The sequence below is a fragment of the Erythrolamprus reginae genome, chromosome 2 (genome assembly GCF_031021105.1).
Source record: "Erythrolamprus reginae isolate rEryReg1 chromosome 2, rEryReg1.hap1, whole genome shotgun sequence".
NCBI classification, from domain to species: domain Eukaryota; kingdom Metazoa; phylum Chordata; class Lepidosauria; order Squamata; family Dipsadidae; genus Erythrolamprus; species Erythrolamprus reginae.
The window spans coordinates 103,702,537-103,712,701 of NC_091951.1; positions in this window are offsets into that span (position 1 = coordinate 103,702,537).

Consider the following 10,165-nt stretch of genomic DNA (forward strand, 5'->3'; position numbering starts at 1 on the left):
AGGGAACACAGTGTATAAATCAGCAAATATTTATTTAGTTTTGCCTGCTTGACTGTAAAGAATATAAATCTTACTGATAACTATACCTGTTATGTTAACTATGCAATTTTATCAATATCCAAATTTTGCTGATGGTCATTTATTGAAATATTTATTGAAGTATTTTAAGGAATTTAAATACATGCTGTGATTCCTTGTTTAGGTTAAATTAAAAGACATGTTATACCATAGCAACACTATTATGTATACAGAGTGGAGGTAAAGCAGTAAATATTTTTTCTTGTATTATGAATGTTTGTGAATTAAAGCAACTGCTTCTGAAGATAAAGGAAACTTGTCGACTAACATTAAAAAGAATGCAATTCTAAATTCTTTGAGATAACTTTAAAATATTTAACAGATGACTTGAACCAAATTAGCCTTGTATTTTACAGGATGCACCATATTGCTTCCCTCGGATTTAAATATAACTCAGTGTTATTGGGTTGTAAAATAGTTGTTCCTCAGACCATGTGAGGGGAAGTAGATATTTTTCTGACTTCAATCTCTATAGAATTTTTACTTTGTTAGTATGGTATAACAAGAGGTGGTTTTGTACTAATTAAAAGTATTAGGGAAAGTAATGTTTTGCTTCTATTTATCCTCCCCACCACAATTGTATTTCTTTATACCATATATCATGCAATTTAGAAATCTTCCATTTCTCCAAAGCAGCTTTCCAAACTAATCTTAATTATTTTTGTATTGATTTTTAGTGGGGTTTTTTGTTTTTCCCCTATATGTTGAGTAAAAAAAAATTTGTGTGCTAATTTGAATTATCTCAAAATTAGAAAATACAAAGAACAGTAATGAAAATTCACCTCAAGAATTCAACTATGTAAAAAAATACTTATCCAAAAATTGTGTTTGGATATTCTCTGTCTGTCTGTCTGTCTGTCTATCAGATTTCTATGCTATCCTATTCCTCTAACTCAGGGTGGCTCACAACAGAGTAATACATAACAGATAGAAACCTAAATTTAAAATATACTAAAACCCCAATTACTAAAAATACCAATCACTCATACTCAAGCAATCAAACATAAATTTGTTTGTCGACCGGGGCTAGGTGTTAATCGTAGCAGCCCCAAGCTTCAATAGGTCTTCAAACAATTGGGTGGGACGAGCGGCGCGTATCCAGCAGAAGCGGCGGGATTCAAAGTGCTGGGGTGGGGGGTGTCCCGACAGCCCCCCCACCCCAGCACTTTGAATCCAGTAGCTTCTGCTGGATACGGGCGGTGGGTGGGACGAGCGGCGCGTATCCAGCAGAAGCGGCGGGATTCAAAGTGCTGGGGTGGGGGGTGTCCCGACAGCCCCCCCACCCCAGCACTTTGAATCCAGCAGCTTCTGCTGGATACGGGCGGTGGGTGGGACGAGCGGCGCGGAAGCCAGGGGCTGTGACAGCTCGCCCCGCCCATCGCCCGTATCCAGCAGAAGCGGCGGGATTCAAAGTGCTGGGGTGGGGGGTGTCCCGACAGCCCCCCCCACCCCAGCACTTTGAATCCAGCAGCTTCTGCTGGATACGGGCGGTGGGTGGGACGAGCGGCGCGGAAGCCAGGGGCTGTGACAGCTCGCCCCGCCCATCGCCCGTATCCAGCAGAAGCTGCTGGATTCAAAGTGCTGGGGTGGGGGTGTCCCAGACCTGCTGCCTTTTCCCGTGCCCGCCGCCGGCCCAATCCTGCGCCTCCTGCTTCCCCCCCCAGCCAAAAATACAAAGGGGTCTCCGGCGGCAGACCGTCTTTGTGTTTTTCACTGGGAGGGCGGAGCAGGAGGACCTTCCTGACTCCCTCCCCCAGCGCCGGACCTCCTGCCCTCCCAGCCAAAAACCCAAAGCGGCCTCCCGAACGTTTTCCATCTTACGAACCTGCCGCCGCCGCCGAGAAGCCCCGCCGCCCGGCTGTCACCTTTAAAACAGCCGGGGGGCTTCCCAGCAGCTTCCCAAAGCCGAACGCCAAACCCGAACTTCCGGCTTCGGCTTCCGGGAGGCTGCTGGGAAGCCCCCCCGGCTGTTTTAAAAGGTGACAGCTGGGCTGCGGGGCTTCCCAGCAGCCTCCCAAACGCCGAACCCGGAAGTTCGGGTTTGGCGTTCGTAAGACGAAAAAAGTTCGTAAGAAGAGGCAAAAATTTTCTGAACCCCGGGTTCGTATCTCGGGTTGTTCGTAAGACGAGGGGTTCGTATCTTGAGGTACCACTGTATTACTAATGATAATTGATGGTAGTGATAATATTTTAGCTACTATCTTTGCAATGTTGATTCAGCTACACTTTATAATATACATGAGGAAAATTACACTCAAATTTATAAACAAGAGTCCAAGAAATATGGGTGGTTTTGCTTTGATGCTCCATCTTCATTTGGCATGTATGATTTAGTAAACCGCGTAATTTATACAGTGGGTATCAAACCAAGGTAGTTTTTTTTCTAATCTGTTTATTTTTGCTTTTAATAATACTACAATGCTGAGAATAGGTGAAAGCCCACGTATAAGAAGCAGAAAAATAGCTCTGGATTAAAAATAATTTATACACTGAAATAAGTTCTTTTTCTTGAAAATAGATGAAAATAATTTCTGATGGGTAACAATGGGAGTTGATTTTTTTTCCTCCCCTAATTATGTGCAGCTTGTTTATGGAGATACCTGCAATTTATTTATTTATTCGATTTTTATGCCACCCTTTTCCTTAGACTCAGGGCAGCTTACAACATGTTAGCAATAGCACTTTTTTTTTTTACAGAGCTAGGCTATTGCCCCCACAATCCGGGTCCTCATTTTACCCACTTCAGAAGGATGGAAGGCTGAGTCAACCTTGAGCCGGTGATGAGATTTGAACCGCTGACCTTCAGATCTACAGTCAGCTTCAGTGGCCTGTAGTACAGCACTCTACCTGCTGCGCCATCCCAGCTCTTCAATAGTCTTAATATTTAAATATACTGTAGGAGATTTTATGCCTCAACAGGAGGCAGCACCAAGCTGACTTTGGCTGAGCTCAAAGTATGGATGTCTTCTCTCAGCAATTGCATATAGATATTAAAAAGCATCAGGTTTGGTGGTACCTTTACAGGGAACAGCTTAAAAGTATACCACAATTAATGGTATTGAACGCCTCTAAAAGGAACTAGAGTTGCTCTCCCTCATGGAAAGATTTTCCATCCCATGTCCAGGATTCCACTCCCAGAGCCCTGGATATTGAATTCTGACCCCATTAACAGGAGATTCCACCAGCAGTGACACTATGTAATCCAGGCACATCAGAATGGCTACTCCTATGCTGTTCAATATTGCACAAATCCCAAATGTGCGTGGAGATCCCTTTGCATTGAGACCCTCAAGAATAAGGTTGAAAGCATCCTTCAACATCAAGAGGACTCATTCAAAGAAACTGCCAACAAAGAATAATACATTATTTTTCAAAAAGAATAAACCAATATCACGATGCAATGTTTTATTAAGAAAAAGTAATACAAAACTCCAGTCAAGTCACAAGTATTCTACTTACCATCCACTTTTATTTCCTGTCTGATACGTATTCAATGTAGCCACCACGTGCAGTATGGGCAGCATCAATGCGATAAGAGAATTCCTCCCAAACGCAGATTCTTTCCACTTATTCTTCCGAAACTCATGGTCGTCTTGAACTTTTTCCTTTATACAGACACCCACTCTTGAAACTGTCAAAACCACCTTTGAATGTTCTTAGGAGAGGGCGGATTAATGTCAAATTGCCTTCAAAAAACTTGCTGTACCTTGATAACCAAATTTGTTTTTGCAAACTTGAAAACACAGAGTGCCTTTTCCTGAAGATTCACCATTCTGAGGGTAAACAAACAATTGAACGTTGCCAGAAGAACAGTGCAACTATATCGCCTCTGTGGCAGCCATTCAAAATTTAGATAATTTCTCTTTCAAATGGTCACTGAGTCATTACATGAGGATGCTTGAGAACTAAAGCAATCAGTCATGAAATCGGTTCATTCTTTTTGAATAATCCTGTAATTTGAAGACAAATGGCTTGAGTGTCTGAGTGAAATATACAGTAACTGCTGAGAATCTCTGAGAGTCCAAAATTGTGCCTTCAACTTCATATTGAGAACTGCAAATTACGTTGCTGTTATTGTTTCTTTAGTGACTATCTAGTAGAGAATTTTCTGGGTGATCAAAGGACTGTTACAATCAATCCTTTACAGAGATGGGAGAACCTTCAAATGTCTGCTGTGACAACGATGTAAGACCAGAAAGCAAGGAATTTTCTTAAAGCTTGATGTTCATGCTGTCTTATAAAAGTTAAGGAATGGCATTCAGAAAACCATGACTGGATATGCAGGACTGGTTTCAGTTGCTACAGTCTAATGATGGGCAGTGTTCCCTCTAATTTTTTGGGGGGGCGGAAAAGTATAGTGTCTGAGCGGCAGTCCCTTTGGGACTGGGCGGCACAAAAATAATTAATTAATTAATTAATTAACAAACAAACAAATAAATAAAAAACCCACCCTGTTTTGCCTCAGAGAATTTCAAAATAAAATACTGTACTGTGTGTCTATAACAGTGAGCTCATAATAGGGCAACTCTATCAATATCAAAATGCCACTTAAATAGTTGAGCTAGTTTCAAACTAGATTTTGATTTTCTTTCTCTCTTCCTTACTCCCATTCTTTTTCTTTCTCTTTTTCTTCCTCTCTTTTTTCTATCTGTTTCTCTCTCTTCCTCTCTCTCTCCTTCCCTCTCACTCTTTCCCTCTCGACTTCTGGGCAGGTTTGGAAAACTCTGAGTTGATGGTGATTTTTAAGTGAGCGATTGCTCACTGCTCAGCTTAGAGGAAACTATGATGATGGGCACAAGTTTTTGGAAAAAGTCTGGCTGACCCCATGGAATCTTGACCCATCATAGCATGTGGAATCTAGCTAAAGGGAATTGATTAGGCAATTAGTACATCTTTGAGCAATGAGCATAGTGGCATTCTGGAAAACTCTCATCTACTCCTTAAAAAGAAAGCCTTACAATGAAATTGCTGGCTCCAGTGTATCCATTAAATACTTAGCTAATTCTTACTGAAATTGACTTAAAATGAAGGTTTTTTCACAGTAGGAACGCTTTAATCATATTTGTATATCCAAATTCATCCTGGTTTCTGCTATAATGACATCAAACCTGTTTTCAGAGATGCTTCTGCTGCACTTTTATTTTTCTATTGAGAAATATTAATTTATTCTTGTAATCGGACTACATTACACTTTGGAAGATTTGTGAGAATTTGGCCTTCGCTTTAATCAGGTCTATTTTTCAGATTAATTTCACTTCTGTGACATCTAAACAGTAATTACAAACTGCAATTATGCTCTGTCTTGTAAAGGTTTCATTTGCTTACCTATTAAAAAGTTTCTGTCTAAAATGCATTGGCTCAAAGATTGGCCCACTCATCAAAAGTTGTGTTGTGGGAATAGAGAGTACATAAAATATACAATCGGAAGGGAATGGGTTTTTTAATTGGAGTCCTCTTAAAGTCATTTTTCCATTCTCTAACCTTTTATAAGGTTCTGCAAACTGCCAGCTTAAATTTTGCATAGGTTTTCTGAGAAAGTTAAGTGTACACTTGAGCAAATTAAAATTAGAAATAAACTTCAGATAGCTTGGGGGGGAAAAACACCAGCCAACACATCGAATCCCTCGGATTAAAACTGCACTTTAATGAACTTTAAATTGATTAAATTTTAGACTAATTGTGGAACTGGGTTTAGTAAAGCTTACTATTTACTTAATATAGATCAGTGAATCATACTTTAGCAGGAATGAATTTGAGTATCCAGAACAGAATCCTTGCCACAAGAATCAATTTTCTTTGCTGATTTTTTTTCTCTTTGCAGAGTGATACAAAAATGTTTGCACAAAACTGGAAAAACAAAAACACCATCAGAAGAAAACTTAATTAGAAAAATCTTAGAATGCACTGAAATGGACAAACTTACAAAAGAAATACAAGGGAAAGAAAACAATATTGTAAGGTGTGGCAAAATGGTATGAATGGTTAGAAAAAAGAGACAAAGGATAAGAGAATAATGCAACAAAGAGGATAAAGGAGTTGTTAAAATATATTAAAAATAAACAAATACAAGGGAAATAGATATAATATGATGTACTGTATATGATTTATATAAATAGAATTGTGTAAATATATATATATAAAAATGAAAGAGGAAAAAACTAAAATTCAAACTAACAATGACACAAAACTTGTGAAGAAGGAAATTGTATAAATTTCCATGTCTGCCTTTTTAAATGTTTAATTTTTTAAAAAGTTGTTTGCATTTTCCCTTCCCTTCATTTTATGTCTTGTAAATCAAAATAAAGCCAGTCTGACCTTTGTAACACTTTTCCAGATTAAAAGCATGCTTCTGTTTTTGTTAACTGTCTCTACACCCTCTCCCCTTCATCCTTTCTATGATCCAGACCAGGGGTCCCCAACCTTTTGGACCTCAGACCACCAAATTCATAATTTTAAATCCTATGGCCCACTGATGGGAGCTTAGCCACCTTTTGAGCCTAAATGTCTGCTTCTGTGAAGCCTCCAGGTGGGAGGCCCAAGAGAAAGTGCCTAGTCTAAGCATATAACCTGGAAACTTCTTTTGTGTTCTTTCTCTCAAGAAGCTTGGTCAATCTGAGTGAAGGAAAATGAAGACAGACAGACTGACGGTGACTTGCTGATGTTGGTAGGAAAGTCAGCCCCATAATCCAGAGCTGTAGTACAACAACAACAACAAGAATCAACATTATCTGATTAGTCAATCGACCATATCAAAGCAAAAACAGGAGTGCAGCCCTCGCTGGCCAGAATGATGTAATGGTGCCTTTGTGATGGGAGAGGGAGTGGCCCAAGCAGGCTAAAGTAGTGGTGGCGATGGCTGAAGATACCGGAGCAAAGCACTACTTGCATTTGTATGGCATCAGCATTCTGCCTTTTCTGCAGTATATATTTATTTTATTTTATTTATTAGATTTGTATGCCGCCCCTCTCCGTAGACTCGGGGCGGCCCACAACACAATAAAACAGTTCATGACAAATCTAATAATTTACAATTTAAAATATTTTTTAAAAACCCCATTATTAGGCAGACATACATACAAAAATACCATACATAAATTGTATAGGCCCGAGGGAGATATCTCAGTTCCCCCATGCCTGATGACAAAGGTGGGTTTTGAGGAGTTTACGAAAGGCAAGGAGGGTAGGGGCAGTTCTAATCTCTGGGGGGAGCTGATTCCAGAGAGTCAGGGCCACCACAGAGAAAGCTGTTCCCCTGGGGCCCGCCAACCGGCATTGTTTAGTTGACAGGACCCGGAGAAGGCCCACTCTGTGGGACCTAATCGGTCGCTGGGATTCGTGCAGCAGAAGGCGGTCTCGGAAATATTCTGGTCCAATGCCATGAAGGGCTTTATATGCACCACCTGGTGGCGCCAAGGCAGCCTTCATCTTCTTCTCTTTGAGACTCAGTGGTAAACAGTGTCCAGAAAGCAATACAGCAGAAAGAAGCAGCCAAATGTCAACCTTAGCTTTGCTGTTCATTGCGGATGCTAGATTGGTCCCTGCAAACTCTCATCTCTCGAGGAGCCCAGCCAAAGTTTCCTGCACCACTTCAGCGAACGCTTTTTGAGAGACAAGAGTTTGCAGGGGGACAATCTAGTGTCCAGGCTGGCTACAAGAGAAATATTCTCTGCCACATTTGAGATTTCTAGTTGCAATGGACAGCAAAGCTATGGTTGAATCTGGCAACTTCTCTCCGCTAACAGGTGACCAAGCTAACTGCCTGAAAGACCCCATCCTGTCCCTGGGAGGCAGTGCTGAATTGCAAGAAATACAGGAACTTTGGCTAGGCTTCTCGAGAGAAATGCAAAGATTTTTCTGCAGACGACCAAAATTTTCCCACAGACTGCCAGTGATCCGTGGACCACCAGTTGGTGACTACTGGTCCAGATAAAACGTTATAAAAATATAAAACTTCATAATTAGCTATGGTAACTGCTTGGAGTAAAAATAAAAGTTTATTTGACAGCATAACAGGCAATGTAGCTATGAATTAAAAAGACAGGTATAGTGATATTTCTAGGAAAGTCTGCTCTTTGTTCAGGAAGCACACAGCCATGTTTGCCTTGGGAGGGTACATATTACCAAGGGTCCAATAGGGAGAAAATGCAGCTTTCTTTCCCTGTGGCCATGATAATTTTTTCTATTTTATGTGTTCAGGTCTTAGTTTTCGGGTGATGGGTCTGGTACCATGAGAATCACATTGTGGGAATAAAGTATTTCCATGTCTTCAGCAATTTTTCTTTGATTATGGTTGAGTGGCTGCTGTTATCAATTTCTTAGTGAAAAACATTAAGTCAGTTTCTGCCTATGTGTCAACATGGGGGAAAGACTTAGCAGTTTTTGGCATTATTGTGTGATGACCCAGGGCACAGCACAGAGATAACATTAAAAAAACAGCCCTTTAAGTGTTCTAACTCTCCCGCAAACAAACCACAAGCAATGTTTGGTCACAATTAGTCCATCCCAGTGCTGTCTGCACCAAGGTTGATGGCAATAAATCCCAAATTTATCTAGCAAAACAAGAACAAAGCAAAGAATTCAGGAACCAAGAGTTACATATACTGTAATCAGTCCAGAATGCCACACAGGAATGCAAGGATTCTTGGCATGTTCAAACAACTCTTCAGGAACTTCCTCTCGTTTAAACTCCATCCCCAGGTGTGCCTTGTGAAGGGAATCGGGGGCCTTTTCTTTGTATGCCATCTTCTGCATTCTTCCCTGTGTGCCCTAAGATGAGGAAAGGGTGGACCTTGGTCTTCATCTAAACCCCTCTCTCTTGTTCTGGCCAGCCTGACTTTGCTTTTCCCTAGTTTCCTCCACAACCAACGGAACCACTTTCCCACTTTCTGTCAGCTGTTTGTCTTTCACCTCTGATTCAGACTCCAAGGAAGGCATGACATATTATGTGTTCATTCACTGACAGGTCAGGGACAGTCAGGGTTTCATACAGGTGTCAGGAAACTTCTGCCTCTCATTCAACATGGAATGGAGCATTCTTATTACCCTCAGATTCAGCTGGATAAAGTTGAAGTTGGTATTCAAGTGATAGAACAAAATATTTTGTTAGGGGAAAAAGGGCTAACATTGCTCTCTACCATCAAATCTAATCTTCCAGGACTTCCTCTGACAATCCAGTTTTTGGATAAATGGTCCTACTTCCCAACAAAGTCCAAATCCACCCATAATTATGCAATTGAATTTTATTTCTTTTTGTTGCATTCGTCATGTAGTTGCGTCGGCCTCCCCCCCTCTTCTAGATGACTATTTTTATTTTCTAAAATAGCAATGGAGCCCATCTATAGCTGAGAAGTATTCTTAGAAAGAAAGAAAGTGCTATAGGTGGCAGCGGGGGATTATGGATAGAGATTTCCCTAGTCCAGTAATTGAGAAATGTACTTGCCCTGGAAGGATCCGTACTCCCTTTCAAGAAGCAGATACATACTGTGGCTGTTTTTATCAGTGGAGGATTTTATTGGGGGGGGGGGGTTTAAGCTCTGGTTAGGTATTCCCTCTTGGCAGCACCACATTTGCCAAGAATCTGCTATGCAGCATCTAAAAATAATACATTTTTGATACAGGAGCCCCAGTTGTGAAATTATCTTTTTGTTCAATTTGGACAAAAATTGGACAATGCATTTGCCTAATGAATTGTTTTAATTAAATAAGTCATTTGAATTGGTGCAGGTGTACCTTACACTGACTCTGAATTAAGGAGATATTTTACAGTTTTATAATTTTATAATTTATTTTTGCATTCCCAATTTGGAATTATCATGATTGCAATGAAAAAATGGAAAGCATCATTTTGAAACATTAGAAGAACTGAAAAAGCAATAGTGAGATTTCAAAGCTAAAGCAAACCCAGCAGAAATCCAGTTCTTTGAATTTGTGTGTTCTGTTCTGTTCTGTTTCATTCTGTCCTGTCTCATCCCATCCAATTTGAGCATGTTCACAGTCATGCCCACACAACAGTTTCAGGCAAACTTTCTTTCTATATAAATTTATCACAGGAAGGGGAAGTTCTGGTCAAAGCTACATAAAGTGCACT